This window comes from Marmota monax, unplaced genomic scaffold, assembly GCF_021218885.2.
Source record: "Marmota monax isolate L192 unplaced genomic scaffold, Marmota_monax_Labrador192_F-V1.1 WCK01_AAM20220418_F8-fsc00170, whole genome shotgun sequence".
Taxonomy (NCBI): Eukaryota; Metazoa; Chordata; class Mammalia; order Rodentia; family Sciuridae; genus Marmota; species Marmota monax.
Genome location: NW_026692395.1, coordinates 3,431,513 through 3,446,748, shown reverse-complemented (window position 1 = coordinate 3,446,748; position 15,236 = coordinate 3,431,513). Strand labels below are relative to the sequence as shown.

Below are 15,236 nucleotides of genomic sequence, written 5' to 3'. Positions count from 1 at the left end.
TCTAAATAAAATTTTTAAAAGGAGGGGGTGGCTAGGGATGTAGCTCAGTGGTTAAGTGTTCCTGGGTTTAATCCCCAGTACCAACAACAACCATGAAAAAAAAAGAAGAAAGAAAGATAGCCATAATATACTCCTAGTAGTCTTCCTCTTAGCTACACCAATTTGCCAACTCATTTGCCACGTGAAGGGAGAGGATGGGAGAGAGACCAGGAGAGTTATTCTAGCAAAAGTCCTCAAAGATGGAAATGTGAGGCAGGCAAAGTGGAGGACCTCAGCTCCCTTCTTCCCCTGCAAAAGAGGAGAATATGACAGAGACATGAATAATCAAGTTACCACAGAATGTTACTTAGCCTCCCAGCTTTGTAACCCTGGTTCTACTGCTTCCTAGGTCAGTCCCTTCACTTGGAAACAAACTTAATAAAACTCACATTGCCAGTAATTTATGAAAAATGTCTTGCACTGAGCATAGCTCTAAGCAAGTGTTCTCAGAATCTAGGGCAATTTTTTTTTTCGGTGGTGGGGATTGACCCAGGGCCTTGTGTATGCTAGGCAAGTGCTATAGCGCTGAGCTATAGACAAGTAGAGCAAATTGAACTCACTGATTAAATACTGTTATTCTTTTCTTTTCTCTCCATCCTTCCTTCCCTTCTTCTTTTCCTTCCTTCCTATTTTTCTTTTCCCTCATTCTCTTCAAGACAGGGTCTTATGGTGGGTGCAGTGATGCATGCCTGTAATCTCAGCAGCTCAAAGGATGAGGCAGGAGAATTGTGAGTTCAAAGCCAGCCTAAGCAACTTAGTGACACTCTAAGCAACTCAGCAAGATCCTGTCTTTAACTATTAAAAAAAGCTAAGGATATGGCTCAGTGGTTCAGTATCCCTGGGTAAAAGACAGGGTCTTGGAAGCGACCCCGGTGTCAGGGTGCGGGCAAGGTGAGGCAGCTGCTGGGACATGGTGGGGATGGCGCTCAAAGGCTGATGGCCGAGTACAAGCAACTAACCCTGAATCTTCCAGAAGGAATTGTGACAGGCCCCATGAATGAAGAGAATTTTTTTGAATGGGAGGCGTTGATCATGGGCCACGAAGATACCTGTTTTGAGTTTGGTGTTTTTCCTGCCATCTTGAGTTTCCCACTTGACTACCCACTGAGTCCTCCCAGGATGAGGTTCACCTGTGAGATGTTCCATCCCAACATTTACCCAGATGGCAGAGTCTGCATCTCCATCCTCCATGCGCCAGGCAATGACCCCATGGGCTATGAGAGCAGTGCTGAGAGGTGGAGCCCCGTGCAGAGTGTGGAGAAGATCCTGCTGTCGTGGTGAGCATGCTGGCAGAGCCCAACGATGAAACTGGAGCTAATGTGGATGCTTCCAAGATGTAGCGGGACCACTGGGAGCAGTTTTACAGGATTGCCAGGCAGATCGTGCAGAAGTCTCTGGGGATCTGAGGCTGTGCATGTGTGAATGGCAGGACAGTATGGCGTAGTTCCAGTGCTGCCCTCAGGACACTCAGTGATGGTGCTGCCTGCCGCAGTCTGGCTGGGCACAAAATAACCGAGCCACCACACACCTTGTAGATTCAAACAGCAACTCTTTATTCCCGAAACTCTCACCGGCACTCTACATGCACGTTCTGGGGAAAATCCACACCTCCACTCGGCTCTGCATCCCAAAATACTCTCTGAATCCCGGGAGAACTCAATGGGAACTCCAGGAGCGGGCGGGCGCCTGAGGCAGCAGGATACTCCCGATTCCCAGCAGGACACACCCTAAACCTGGACCCACCCTAATCCAGCAGGATCCTCCCTAAACCCCGATCCACCCTGGTCCTTGAGCAGGGTCACCTTTCTCAAACATTCATGCAATGTCACTGCAAATGACCTGGGTCCAAGGCAAGCCCATTTCCACAATGGAGAGTCCTCCCTCTAAGCAACATTGGGTAGGCTGACAAAGAAATTGCCATGCGTCATTCCTACTTGGCAATGGCTCTCAGCAGCTGCCCATGCTGCCACCAAAACAGGCAAGCTTGCAGAACCACGGCACTTCTTGTTTCTTAACCTTTCCACCCCAAACAGGCTTCTCTTCTAGAGTCATGACCTGCATAGTGTAAGGACAGCTTTGCGGTTTCCAAGTGCTCCTCCCCATGGGGTGTTCAGAAAGGGCACCAGGCGGTCTTACCTCCCAGCCACCCTCAGTCCACATTCTCTCCTGCACCTGCCCCGGCACTGAGGGCCCGGGCAGACCAGCTGCCTCGTGCAAAGGCATGGGGCCTGTGGCAACTGTGGGGAAGGGGCTGGCATACTTTGTACTCCACCCCCAATTCCACATGACCTGTGAGGCGTCCATGACAACTCCTCTTGTGTTTTACAAGCAGAGGTTATTACAGCCTAGGTAGAGCCTCTTTGTAGGGCATGACTTGCTGCCTGCATCCCGGTCTTGGGGCCGCACAAGTAAATGAGATGGCACCAGGCAATCAGCCAGGAGGCGGTGCTGTGGGTGGTGACCAAAACAAAACAGACTACCTCCAGGATAGGTCCAGGACTCTTCTGCCCTTGTGGACAGCTCCTGCCTTCCCTTACAGACTATGGGATGGGTGTACACGTGAACTCGCTCCACCCCTCTGACCTTTATCCTGATTGGCTCCAGTGCAGTATATAACCTGTGTGTACTTCCTCAATAAAGGAGATCCTGCTTTGATGGTTCTCCCTGGCAGGTCTGATTTTCCTTCCTGAGGGAGGGCTGGGTGCAGGCCGCCAGTCGACCTTTACCTTTCTTGGCTCATTCTGGTCGGGGCCTGCTTTCCCCATCTCTCCCACAGGTCAGAGGACATGGGGGGCTAAAAACCCCGACACCTCTTCATTTGTTGTGCATTACAATCACACTTAGAAATATTTCTGGGGATGCTTTGCAAACAGTCAGTGAGAAATGGGGACCCAGAACAGAAAATTATTGCTGGCCATGAAGACCAGTGGCTTTCCTGTTTGCAGTTTTAGGAGACTAGCATTCTGTTGCCATTGCTTGTGCACTGCCAGAGCAGTCAAGGGGAGGTCTTTGAAGTTTTACTGACATTTTCTCCTGAGTCCTGCAGGAGTTTTTCTTTTCTAGACTAAAAGCTGGGTCACTCCAGGGCTCTGCACCGTATGGTGTGGTTCTGCCAGGACTATTCTTTGCCCTTGAGGTCAGATGGGACTCTACTATTAATTGGCACAGAGTGCAGAGGTGTGCCTTTCCCCCCAAAATGGACCTGGGCTGCAGGTCCAGCCCCAGATGGAGGGAGCAATCCTTGGCAGTCTGTGACCTTGATGCTGCTAGATGTCTCTGACAGCAGATAGCTGAGCAGCACAGTACCTGGAGGGGACACCACAAGCAATAACACACAGATCTGTTGTGTGGGGACGCCGGTGTCTGGCCTGTTCCAAACAGTTTGCATTTCCCCAGGAGTCTGTTTTTTAAAGTAGGAGATGGCCTGTGTGATATGCAACAGATCTCCTTTCACACTAGCCTCTTCACTTCCCTTCGCGAGTGTGCCCGGTGGACATTCGTCTCTTAACCAAAACCTCACTTTTCATGGTGTTAACAATTCCTAGTGCAGGGCCTCCTTGTTGAGCTTCTGTGGAGGCCAGTTTTGTTCCTTCTCTGAAACGTTTAATGATTAATTAATGATTAAACATTAAATGTCTGAAATTCTGTAGGAGGACTTGAGTTGGAAGAGTGGGAGGGGGGTGCTGCATAGTGTTTGCAGGCATGAGCGAGATGCAGCCTCCTGGAGTAGGAAGCAGTGGCCTTGTGGAGGCTGCTGGCCTGCTTCAAGACCACGGGGACACAGTCACCCGTAGGTGTCCATTAGAGGTAGTGAGGAGTGAGGCAGTCTCTTTACAAAACATAGTATTTTTATTAATTTGTATGTATTGAATGAAAAAAAATGAAAAATGAAAAACAAAATGGTGTCCCTTTTTGTGGTGGAATTGAACTACTATGTTAAAAAATAAAGTTCTATATTTCCCCTTAAAAAAATAAAGACAGGATCTTACCACGGAGCCTTAAAGTGTACAAACTATCAGTTATAAGATAAGTAAGTTCTGAAGATACAATGTACAGCATGGTGACAATGGTCAATAAGCCATATTATGTACTTGAAATTGGCTAAGAAAATAGATCTTATGTGTTCTCACCACACACACACACACACACACACATAACCATGTGAGGTGATGGATTTTAATTAGCTTGATTGTGGTAATCATTTCATGATGTGCACATATATGTATCATCATAATGTATATCGTAAATGTCTATTTTTTATTTGTTGATTACACTCCAGTAAAGCTGGAAAACCCCTAAGTGCCTATCATAAGACAATTAGATAAAGAAAAGGCCGCACGTGCACAGAGCTTTAGAAAAGAAACTCTTGTCATCTGCAACAACATGGATGAACCTGGATGATGTTAAGTGAAATAAGCCAGGTGCAGAAAGGGCACATGATCTCACTTTCACAAGGTATCTAAAATAATTCAAATCACAGAAGCAGAATCTACAGTTCTGGTTCCAGTAGCTGAGGGAGGTGGACACAATGAGTAGAGAGTTTCTATCAGGCAAGATGGAAAGTTCTAGAGCCCTGCTCTGCATGCCAATGTGCATATAGTTTATATTCCATATTGTATACTTAACAAGTGTATGAGGGTAGACATCATGCTGTTTTTCACCACACACACACACACACACACACACACGAATATACCTTGCCTTTTACCAAAGTCAAGATTTGCAGCTAGGTTCTCTAAGTCCCAGCCCAGAACTTTATGTAGTGTTTTTGTTGGTGGTGTTTTTCTTTTGGTGGGGAGGGGCCCCTTTTTCTGGTGCCAGGGATGGAACCAGCACCTCATTCCTGCTGGGCAAGTGAATGTTCTGCCATTGAGCTCTGTAGCCCCAGGGCCTCTAAGTACTTAGCCATAGCCTTTGGGCAAGAGAACTGGTAACTTTCTTTAGAATATCAAAAGGGTCCTTGGGAGAGGTTGTAGTTGCGCATGCGGGCGCTTGCTGGAAGTCAAGATGGCTCATAAGTGGACTCCAGGCTGCAGCTGGTGCCTAAAGAGTATCTGAGCCAGGTGTTTCTGAAGGTGCTGTGGCAAACGCCCTGCCTTGCTGCCATGGCCCAGCATCAGCATCAACTACGATGAAGATTTTGAAGATGATGATTGCTATGGTTAGTCTGTAGAGAATGATTATTGTATTTCACCATCAACAGCTGCTCAATTTATTTACTCACAATGTGATAAGCCTTCAGTTGTTGAGTCTGTAGAAGAGTATGATTATGAAGACCTGAAAGATTCTTCCAGTTCTCTTTTGAACCGTCAGCTAAGTGAAATTGATCAAGCTTGTCTTTATTCGTGCCTTGATCACATGAGAGAGGTACTTGGAGATGCTGTGCTGGATGAAGTACTGATTGAAGCAATTCTGAAGAACAAGTTTGATGTGCAGAATGCTTTGTCAATGGTTCTGGAACAAGATAACTTGCAGAATTTGAAGGGAAAGAGCGAGAGAGCAATATCTACAGGAAAGTAAGTAAAAGCCCAGAAGCAAAATATGGATCATATAATTCTTCGGTTGTACCAAGTCACTGTTTACTTCATAGGAAAAAGAAACTTTTTTTAAAAATTTTTTTATTGTTGGTTATTCAAAATATTACAAATTTCTTGATATATCATATTTCACACTTTGATTCAAGTGGGTTATGAGCTCCCATTTTTACCCCATATACAGATTGCAGAATCACATCAGTTACACATCCATTGATTTACATATTGCCATACTAGTGTCTGTTGTGTTCTGCTGCCTTTCCTATCCTCTACTATCCCCCCCTCCCCTCCCCTCCCCTCCCCTCTTCTCTCTCTACCCCCTCTACTGTCATTCATTTCTCCCCCTTGTATTATTGGAAAAAGAAACTTGACAGACCTAAAAGTGAAAAGAAACTAGAATCGTGTAAGTTAACAAAAGAGGTTTCATTAGCTGACCTAATTCATGATATGCCAAGAGATTCTTATAAATGTCAGCCAAAAGGCAGATCATTATCCACAAATGATTTGAAAAGTCTGCTTTCAGAGAATCTAGATGCTGATTTGTTAAGAACTCATGCATCTGAATGTATTTACAAAGATGATTTTGCTTTCAAAGGAATACCAGATTTAAAGACCTTAATGATAGACAGCACAACAGCTAATAATTCTTTATTTATTCAAAACAGTTCGCTATCTATCTGATTTCCAAAACATTCCAGTACAAAACATCTTGGGAAGTTTAAATAATCCTTTGCACTTAACTAGCTCATTGGAAAATATATCTGGTGATAATCTAAATCCTAGTAAAATGACTGAAATTGGAAATGTTTCTTTAGTTGAACAGAGTGCCAAGAATTGCATTTTAAAAAATGACAGTTTGCAATTTTCCCAATGTAAAAGCCCGTCACTAGCTGAACTGTTTTAGGAACACGAAGAAAACCATCCAAGCCAATGCTTTACTTTATCTGATCTTTGTAACCAGTCATCTGCCAGTTTACAAATCTAAGTTTGGGATCCTTTCCCCTGTCACAGCTAGCAAATCACTGTCAGTCTTCTACTGGAATATCAGAATTAACATCAAATGGATCTCTGTCATCTTTGGCATTTCATAAAGCTTCTCCCACAAGAGACCTTGAGAATTTGTCACTTTCTGATTTGATTGTAGAAACAATTGATATAGACAACTCTCATATTAAGAAAATTATTTTGAATATGTTAGGGCTGAAACATGCTGAGTTCTACTGAATGGCATCATAGAGATCTTATCCCAGAAAGGAAAAAAAAAAGTTTGGTTTCAAGCTAGGTCAGAGCAAATGCTGTGTCACAGGTGAGCCTACAATTAAGAATCAACAACCTGTTTAAATTCCCAGCACCAAAAGAATCAAAATTAAAATATAAAGCAGAAAGCTGGCTGTGGAAGGAAGGGGCCACTGTGTGTTTGCTGGCCACAAGGAAGAAGCTGCACAAGAACCCAGAAAGACACTAAACAAGCAGGATAGTGAGACTGTCCCATTGAGTCACAACTGACTTGTCAACACTTTTCCTGTTAGGGTGAGGTCCTTTAAAAACTCTCGGCCCACACGTGGCCATAGAGAAAACATGGGAGATTGACCTGCCCAGGTCAAGGTTGAGAAATTAGCATCAGATTCAGTAAGAAATTCTATTCTGGAGGCTGTTATTGTGGCTGTTTTGTTTGGTCTGATCTGAAGCCCAGCTGAGACACAACAGGCTCTAGTAGGAACAGATGATCAGATACATTTAGGACCCTATCTAAAGGCTGATTCTTCCCAAAGGCACAACATTGTTAATTGGCCAGCCTATCAATGGATGCTCTTTCCTGTAGGTTTGTTTAGAGACAATGCTGCTAGTCATAAAGTTTGCCGATTCCTGGCTTGGTCATTCAGTGGGGCGAGTGCAAGGCTGTGCCAGGACCTCCAGAGACTGGGACACACGCAAGTACAGTGCTACCCATAGACGCCAGCGCTGAGCCAGGGTGCCGCTGAGCCCGGGCAGGGGGCATCCTCAAAGTGCTCCTTTATTTAGACTATGCTCCCGGGCAGTGTTTCCTAATGTCCCCACACACCTAGCGAGTACACACAGTGCAGCCTGCACACATAGCCCCACTGTGTTCATGGCCTGCTTACTTTCCTTTCCACCGCTCTAGGCAAGGTTCTCAAATTAGCAGCCTTGTTAACCCTCCCAGGACCCAGTTCTCGGGACCTTCAGAGAAAAAGGCAGGAACGCGCAGATCAGGAAACCCGAGTTCCAGCCCACTCGGCCGCGCGGGCCATCCACACTAAGGACGTTCAGCTCCCCTGCCCCGGCGGGCTGGAGGGCGGGGAGCCGGCAGTGAAGAGGAGGACCGAAGAGGGGGCTGCTTGAATGAAACAATGTAACAATTGATGTGAGGCCTCGCCTCGCCCCCCCTCCCCGGCGATCCTATAGGCGAGGTCCCAGTGACCGCCCCGCCCCATCGCCCCGTTTTCTGGTCCATTACGCGCTATCCCTCCGCCTCTCCTTCTTTCTTTTCTTTTCTTTCTTTTTTCCCCTTCTCCTTTCCCCCCCTCTCTCCCCCTTTCTCCAGCTCCGTGTCATTTCCTCCTTGCGCTCGGGCAGCAAGCGAGCGTCTCCAGCCGGGAGAGTAGGCGGAGCGGGGCGGTGCGGGGTGGCGCAGCGCTGGAGGGCGATGGTGGCGGAGCTGCTGGGGGCGGAGACCAAGTAGCCCCCGCGGAAAAGGAGCCCGGCGGCGCCTGAGGCGAGCCGAGGATGGAGAACCGGCCTGGGTCCTTCCAGTACGTCCCTGTGCAGCTGCAAGGGGGCGCGCCCTGGGGCTTCACCCTTAAGGGGGGTCTGGAACACTGCGAGCCGCTCACCGTGTCTAAGGTAAGGCTGCGGCTCTGCCCGAGCGGCGCCCAACTTTGAATGGGCAAGTGGATGCGCAGCTGCCGCCGGATGGGCCCTCCGATCTGCTGGGAGACTTGGCCCCGATTCGGGGTGAAAGCCCATCCGAGGGGCGTGAGCAGCACGGAGGAGTCGTGCCAGCAGCCCAGGCGCAGACATCCCCTAAGGGTGGCCGGAGCAAGGGAGGAGAGCACTGCTGGCCCGGAGCTAGAGGCTTGCGCACAGACACACTCCAGGGGCGCTGGAGCAGCTTTTGCTCTCCCACGTCGGGGAGGCTACTCCCCCGGTTTGGGCTGGAGGAAGTGGAGGCTGTTGGGGGTTTCTCCTTGGAGGCCCTTATGCCCCTGCGGGACAGCGAGGGGCTGCAGGCACAGGCAGTGCAGCTTGGCAGCTCTCTTGGCTCGCTCGCCGGCCGCCCCACCAGGGCAGGTTGCAGGGCCAGGCGTCCGGTGTGGCAACGGAGATGAGGCATGGGTGGCTTTCGTCAGCTTCACTTCCCACAGCCGGACGCGCAGATCCATTCAGCTCTTGGGGCGTTGCTGCCGCCTCTTGGGCTCGGCCTGTCCCTCACTCCAGAGTCCTGTCCCAGCGCCGGCGAGATTTCCTGCACGTTGAGAAGTGTGGAGGAAACTTTTGCGCCATGGAGCGCAGCTGTGCTGGAGCTGCTGCCGCCGCTGCCGCCAGGGTTTGTTTGTTTTAGGAGGCAGTGATCTGCTGGAAGCCAAGTTGCAGCGGAGGACAGGAGAGAGTAGCTCTCCTGAGTGCTTGAGGAACCCCAAAGCAAGCCGCCCCGAGTAGGAGTGAGGGTAGTGGGTGGGAGCAGCGGGGGCTGTTACTGGGAACAGTAACTTGTAGGACCACTCGCCCTGAGGCACTAGATTGTCAAGTGAAGGAACCTCACAACTTGATCTGATTCTTGTTGTTGTTTTGGTTTCTGTTAAATATTCAAATCTCTTAAATACTCAAATAGCTCTCTTCCTTCCAAACCACTCACATTACAATTGAGATTGTAGATGTGGGTTCAGGAGGGAGATAGGAAGATGTGGCTTCTCAGCAGGGATCAGTGTCGCTAAAGATTTTTTGGGGGGGAGGGCTTTTTCATGTTGCTGTCTCAGCAGGGATTTTGTGAATACGACTCCCCAACACACATGCACACCTTGTATACCATGTCCACTGTTGTAGCCTTCCATCAGAGTTGCTGGCTAACTTGTGGTGTGGGGGTCCTTCAGGCCTGGGGGCAACCCTGGAGTTTGCTCTAGGTGGTACCAGTCAGCTTCAGTAGTCTGAGGTATGCTGAGACAACATTTTGGAGCATGGGTAAGGACCCCTGGGATCTTTAGCTTCCCCAAACTAGTCCAGATCTTCATCCCCATTCCTTCATAATTGTCATGTATTTCTAACCAGCCTGAAATGCCTTTGTCACCAACTATCATGCTCTTTCATTCTCCTTCCATCCTTCTTTGGAGTAATACAGTTTTAAAAAAAATAACACACACACGTCTCAAACAACCCACTTAGGAGAGGGGAATCCTAGCCTTCAGGAATTTCTCCTAATCACTAGTCTCCCCTCTCTTTCTACCAAGGTCACAATGGGATATGCGGCCCTCTCTGGTCTGGCAGTTCCTCCCTTTCTTTTCCTCCTCCCTCTACCCACAGAATTTCCACAGACAATCTGTCTTGGAGAGGTCATTTTTCTGTTCTGCCCAGGGCTGACCCAGTCTGAGGGGCAGCCTAAGAGCGTGCTTGCTGCTGTGGTCCAGGATTATATTGTGAGCATGCAGGAGCATGACAGGGGGTGTTATGAAGTATGGGGCAGCCAGCAACTTGTGGTCTGGCTGGGGGATTATTTGAGGATAGATGAGGGTTTTCTTGGCCAAGCTGTTGAGGAAGTGCCTCATATGTTGAGACACAGGGTGTTTTTAATGATTTCTTTTCTGCTGAATGTAGAGTTGACCTCTATTATGTGAAGACTCATTATTACACGGATTTGGACATCCAGCAGGTAAAATCAGTTCTCCCATTCTTCCCAAATAACCTGACTCCTGTAAAAAAAGCTTTTACTGTAAGTAAGAGCTAGCTGTAAATGGCCTTAGAATTATAGAAAAGGGTAAAGTATTTTTTCAGTGCAACGGTTGCCTGTAATTTTTTCTTGGCAAGACACTCTGTGGCATATTTCATGAATCCCATTTCCATTTTGCACCTTAGTTTTGTTTCCCTTTATGCTCCAGAACAATATAGATTTCTCCCTGAAAATAGCCTTCTTAGTCTGCACATACTGGTGGGAATGGACTGGAAGGGAATAGAAATAGAAATGGATTGGCAGATTGAAAACTTGACTTCTAATCCTTGCTCTGTTGCTCTATAGTTCTGAAATCCTGGGCCTAAGCAGCCCCAGGTCTAAAGTGAAATTCAAAGGGTGGCCTTAAATGATACCCCCACAGTCTAATAGCCCAACTTTTATTATGCTAGCTCTGGTCCTCTTTTCCCCAGAAGCACTTCCCAGGAGTGAGGAAGATGACTTGTTTCATTTGCATACAGTGTTACTATTTGCAATGTGATTCCAGGTCCTTGTTTCCTTGGTCTCTTAGAGCCACAGTGTAGGCAGTCAGGGATTGAGGCTGCCTAGATCTATGACTCAGTGAATCAATGGCAGGCTCCAAGTCCATTTGTTTTCTTCCCCTCAGAGAGTCTCTTGATTCTTCTGGTAGGACTGGAGTGTGTGAGGGAGCTTGGGGTAAAAACATTCAGGGATATATCCATCCCACCAGCCTCCCAGCCCAGTGATGCTTTCCATGACTTCCTAGGTGAGGACTGAGTTGTGGGTATACCCTGATGGAGTCTGGGCTCAGGGGAGAGGAGAGGACTATTTGGTGACTCCATATCACTTGGGTCACACAGAGACAGATGATGCAAGAACCATGGTAGAAAATGACAGCAAATCTACTTTGGTGTATAGGAAAAAAACAAAATGATTTGGGTCTGGCACAGCATGTCATCCTTGAGATAGAGACATCTGGGGAGTAGGGATTTGAGAAAAGGTGATTAGTTAGAGAAGGCATGGGGTGTGCGTACTCATATTTGTCATGGAAGAACCTTTGGACCAGGAAATGATCACGTTGGGGGAATCATCAGTTCCCACTAGCTCCTATGATTTTCCTAAATGTGGGGCATTCTGCTGCCTGATTTATGGAGAGTTGTATAGTCTCCTGAAAAATCAAGATACAAAGAAAGGAAATGTTAAAAGTATAATAGTGATTATCCTAAGTGTTAAGGGATGGTGTTATGAATTTTCCATATGTTGCATTTCTAGTGAGATCATGCTAATGAGTATGAGAAACATGACACACAAAGGAATTGGGCCCATAACCTGGGCATTATTAATTCATTTGGTTAGTATTATATACTACCTCATTAACTCAGGGAGCCTGTCTGGATGAAATGGAGATTCTTTACTAATCATGTTTTTGTTACCCAGGGTTCCTCCTCTACAGGGTAGACAGTCATCCATGAAGTTGACTCCCTGCATTGGAATAAAGGTACTCCTTGGAGGATGGGTGAACTTTGCAAGGTTCTGAAACCAATGGTTCTGCATCATATAGGGCCTCTCTGAGGCCTCAGGTGGTATCCTCCGGTGGTGTGTGTATGTATGTGAATGTGAGTGAGAGACAGACAGATGGATGGACGGATGGATGGATGGACAGAGTAGCTGAATTGTAGTATGGGGTCCCAATATTCATTTCAAGTTCTTAGGAATGTGTCCTAAGGTTGACTGACGGTGGTGAAAAGAAAGTGTGGAAACCAGGGTGGGGATGCAGGGAAAAGACAAGGAGGAAAATTGGAGAGGACAGAAGAAGGGCCCACCCTCCACATTTGTCATTGTCCTGGCCCATTTTTGGTAGGTATCTCCACCTGGCACAGTGAAGCAAGTAGGAGCTAGGTACTGCCCTGGAACAAAATTGGGTGGGGTAGGGGAGTAGCCAGGAGGGGAAAAAAGCTTCACCTCCCTCCACCGAATATGCACTGATGTCCCTGAAGTTGCTGTATCATTTTACATACTCTACATCCAAGTCTCTGTTTGCAGAGTGATGGTGAGCATATCTTTACCATCTTTATTATCACAGATGATGTGAAAACAAATTAGGCAAACCCTAAAATATTTGGTGCCCTTAGCCCAGGACAATGGCAGGCCATGATCTTTAAGCTGTTTTTAAGCCCTGCTCCCTTCCCCACTTTGACCTTATTTCTAGAAGTTCCCAAAGAGGCTTCATAAGAGGACCTGAACTATCAGATTGAGATTGCCTCATGGCTAGTAGTACATTTGGTGGCGATTTCACATTCTTGTTGGATGCAGAGATAATATTCTGTGAGCAGTGATAGTTCCTTTGAGACCTTCTCAGCTGTGTTAACAGACCAGGCACAGCCCTAGACCAGGGCCTGACACTCACAAAGGGAACTTCATGGGATGTACTTCTCAGAAGCTTAATCTAGCCTGGTAGATGAATCCCCTCATCATCTTTGCCTCTAGAATCAGAAAAGATGTCAACTGCTTCAGTTCCTCAACTGTTGCCTTCTCCTAGAAAGTAGAGAGCATCTGGGGGCATGGGATAGAAATCCATTCAGAGGCACAGAATGTCAGAACAGTGGGTGGCATGTTTGGCTAACCCTTAGGTACCTACCACTTTAGGCCCCATTGATCTGTTATGCATAATACACCTGGCACCCTGTTGAGATCCCCAATTTTCTCCCTGAAGTGAAAAAGGTCAAGCTTGGTTTTCCCTCTCCAAAACCTAGGACAAAGAAAATAATTCAACTCCAACTGGAAGACACTTGAGCATTGTCCCTTAAAATAATTAAAATGATTTCTCTTCTTCCTCTTTTCAACCCCCTCCCCAGGAATTTTTTTTTAAGAGAAAGGAGACACTTGAACTTGAGATTGGTAGTTCTGGAGTGATTGAGTGGAGGGAACATCATGGTTTTTATAGTTTGGCTTCTTCAGAACCACAGGGGAAAAGATGCTGACCCATATCTGAAAAGTTAATAAAGAACCACAGAAATTTCATGAAAGGGCTGTTCTCAGTGCCTGCCCTTCACCCCCAAATGCCAAAGGACACACCTAACTCACACTAGTGCTATTCTTGGTGGAGAATCTCAGAGTGAGGAGAGCTTTTCCGGGGTTACCTAGTTAAAGACCGTTTCTGGAACCTGTGCTATAGTGTCCGAAGCCTGTTCTCCAGTGGTCATAGGGGAACTTGCTCCCTTCTAAGCATGTCCATTTCGTTGTTGGAAAGTCTTGGCTGTGGGTGACATCCCTAGGTTGAACTGAAGTCATTTGCTCTGTCTGTCTGTCATTCATGGGTCCAAGCTTTACCTTTTGGAACCACACAGAACAAAGACACTTTCTCTCTTTTAGGACAGTCCTTGGGAGAACTAAAAACAAGTGTGACCTTTCAAGTATGACCTTTTCAAAAGCATTGTTAAACTTGCAAGTGTGATTTCACAGCCAGAGGTGGTATCCTCAACACACTAAAATAGGGAGTAGGGAGGAAATGGAGATTTACTTTATGAATTCATTTGCTGCAAATCTGGCTGGGAAATATTGCTTTAGAACTGAGGCTTCTACAAGTTTGGAATGATTATCTGACCAAAACACTAGCACTACTATCTTCTATACTTTCTCTCTCTCTCTCTCTCTCTCTCTCTCTCTCTCTCTCCCTCCCCCTCCCTCCCTCCCTCCCCTTCACTACCATGTATGTCTCCTTCCTCTCAGAGGAAGGTTTAAAGTAGAGATATCTTCAGATTTGAGAAACAACGCTGAGCTAAAGCCGTATTTCAAAAAGAAAAGAGAATCCATCACCCAGTCACAACACCCCATTCTGCCAGTGTTGCAGTGAGTTTCTTTGCCACTATCACTAAAAGACCTGACAAGAACAATTTTAGAGGAGGAAAAGTTTATTTGGGGGCTCACGGTTTCAGAGGCCTTAGTCTATAGAGAGCCAGCTGTGTTCCTCAGAGCTCAAGGACAGCTGAATATCACCATGAAAGTGTGGCAGAAGGAAGTGGTTCAAAACATTACCTGAAAGCAGAAGAGAGTGAGCTTTGCTCATCAAGGACCAAATAGATATCCCAAAGGCATGCCCCAGGGACCCACCTCCTCTAGCACCGGCCTACCAGCCTATGGTTGTCATTCTGTTAAGGCTCTTTTAACCCAGTCATTTCTCCTCTAAACTCAAACATTTCTCTTCTAAATCTCATCTTACACATGAGATTTTTGAGGGACACCTTAACCAAACTAATGGCTAGTGATTTCCTTGGGGGTTTTGATGAGTCTGGACTTAATGGATAATAGGGCCAATTAACTGAGTACTCCATAAACAGCTTGTTCCACAGGTATTCAGGACTCACAAGGCTGGGAGATCAGGACTTTCTGCAAATAGCAAAGAACCAAGAGACTGAACTCAGGATCTGGTCCTATAACCAAGGTTTGTCTTCAGGCCTGTTATGTATTTGTGCATAATCCAGGCAGACTGGGAAAATGACTGGACTGAAAGCCCATATCTCCTCTCAGTTCAAATTGAAGTACATAGGATTTCACAAACTGCCTTATTCAGTAACAAAACAGTCACATTCCATTGAAATTTGCAGCATGCTTTTGAAATGGGGCACAAATATTAATCATCTTAATTCATGTACAAAGCATATGCATAAATTACATTTATTGCAATGAAAAAATTAGTGAACTATGCAAATATTGAATTATTGTATCAGGAAGAACACATCCCCCAC

At 46.6% G+C, this 15,236-nt stretch overlaps 2 pseudogenes; both read left to right on the top strand.

Moving 5' to 3' along the window:
- The first annotated feature begins 836 nt into the window (after positions 1–836).
- On the top strand, positions 837–1,445 carry LOC124091520 (ubiquitin-conjugating enzyme E2 G2-like; annotated as a pseudogene).
- A 2,296-nt stretch (positions 1,446–3,741) lies between these two features.
- On the top strand, positions 3,742–7,492 carry LOC124091507 (uncharacterized; annotated as a pseudogene).
- The last annotated feature ends 7,744 nt before the right edge of the window (positions 7,493–15,236 follow it).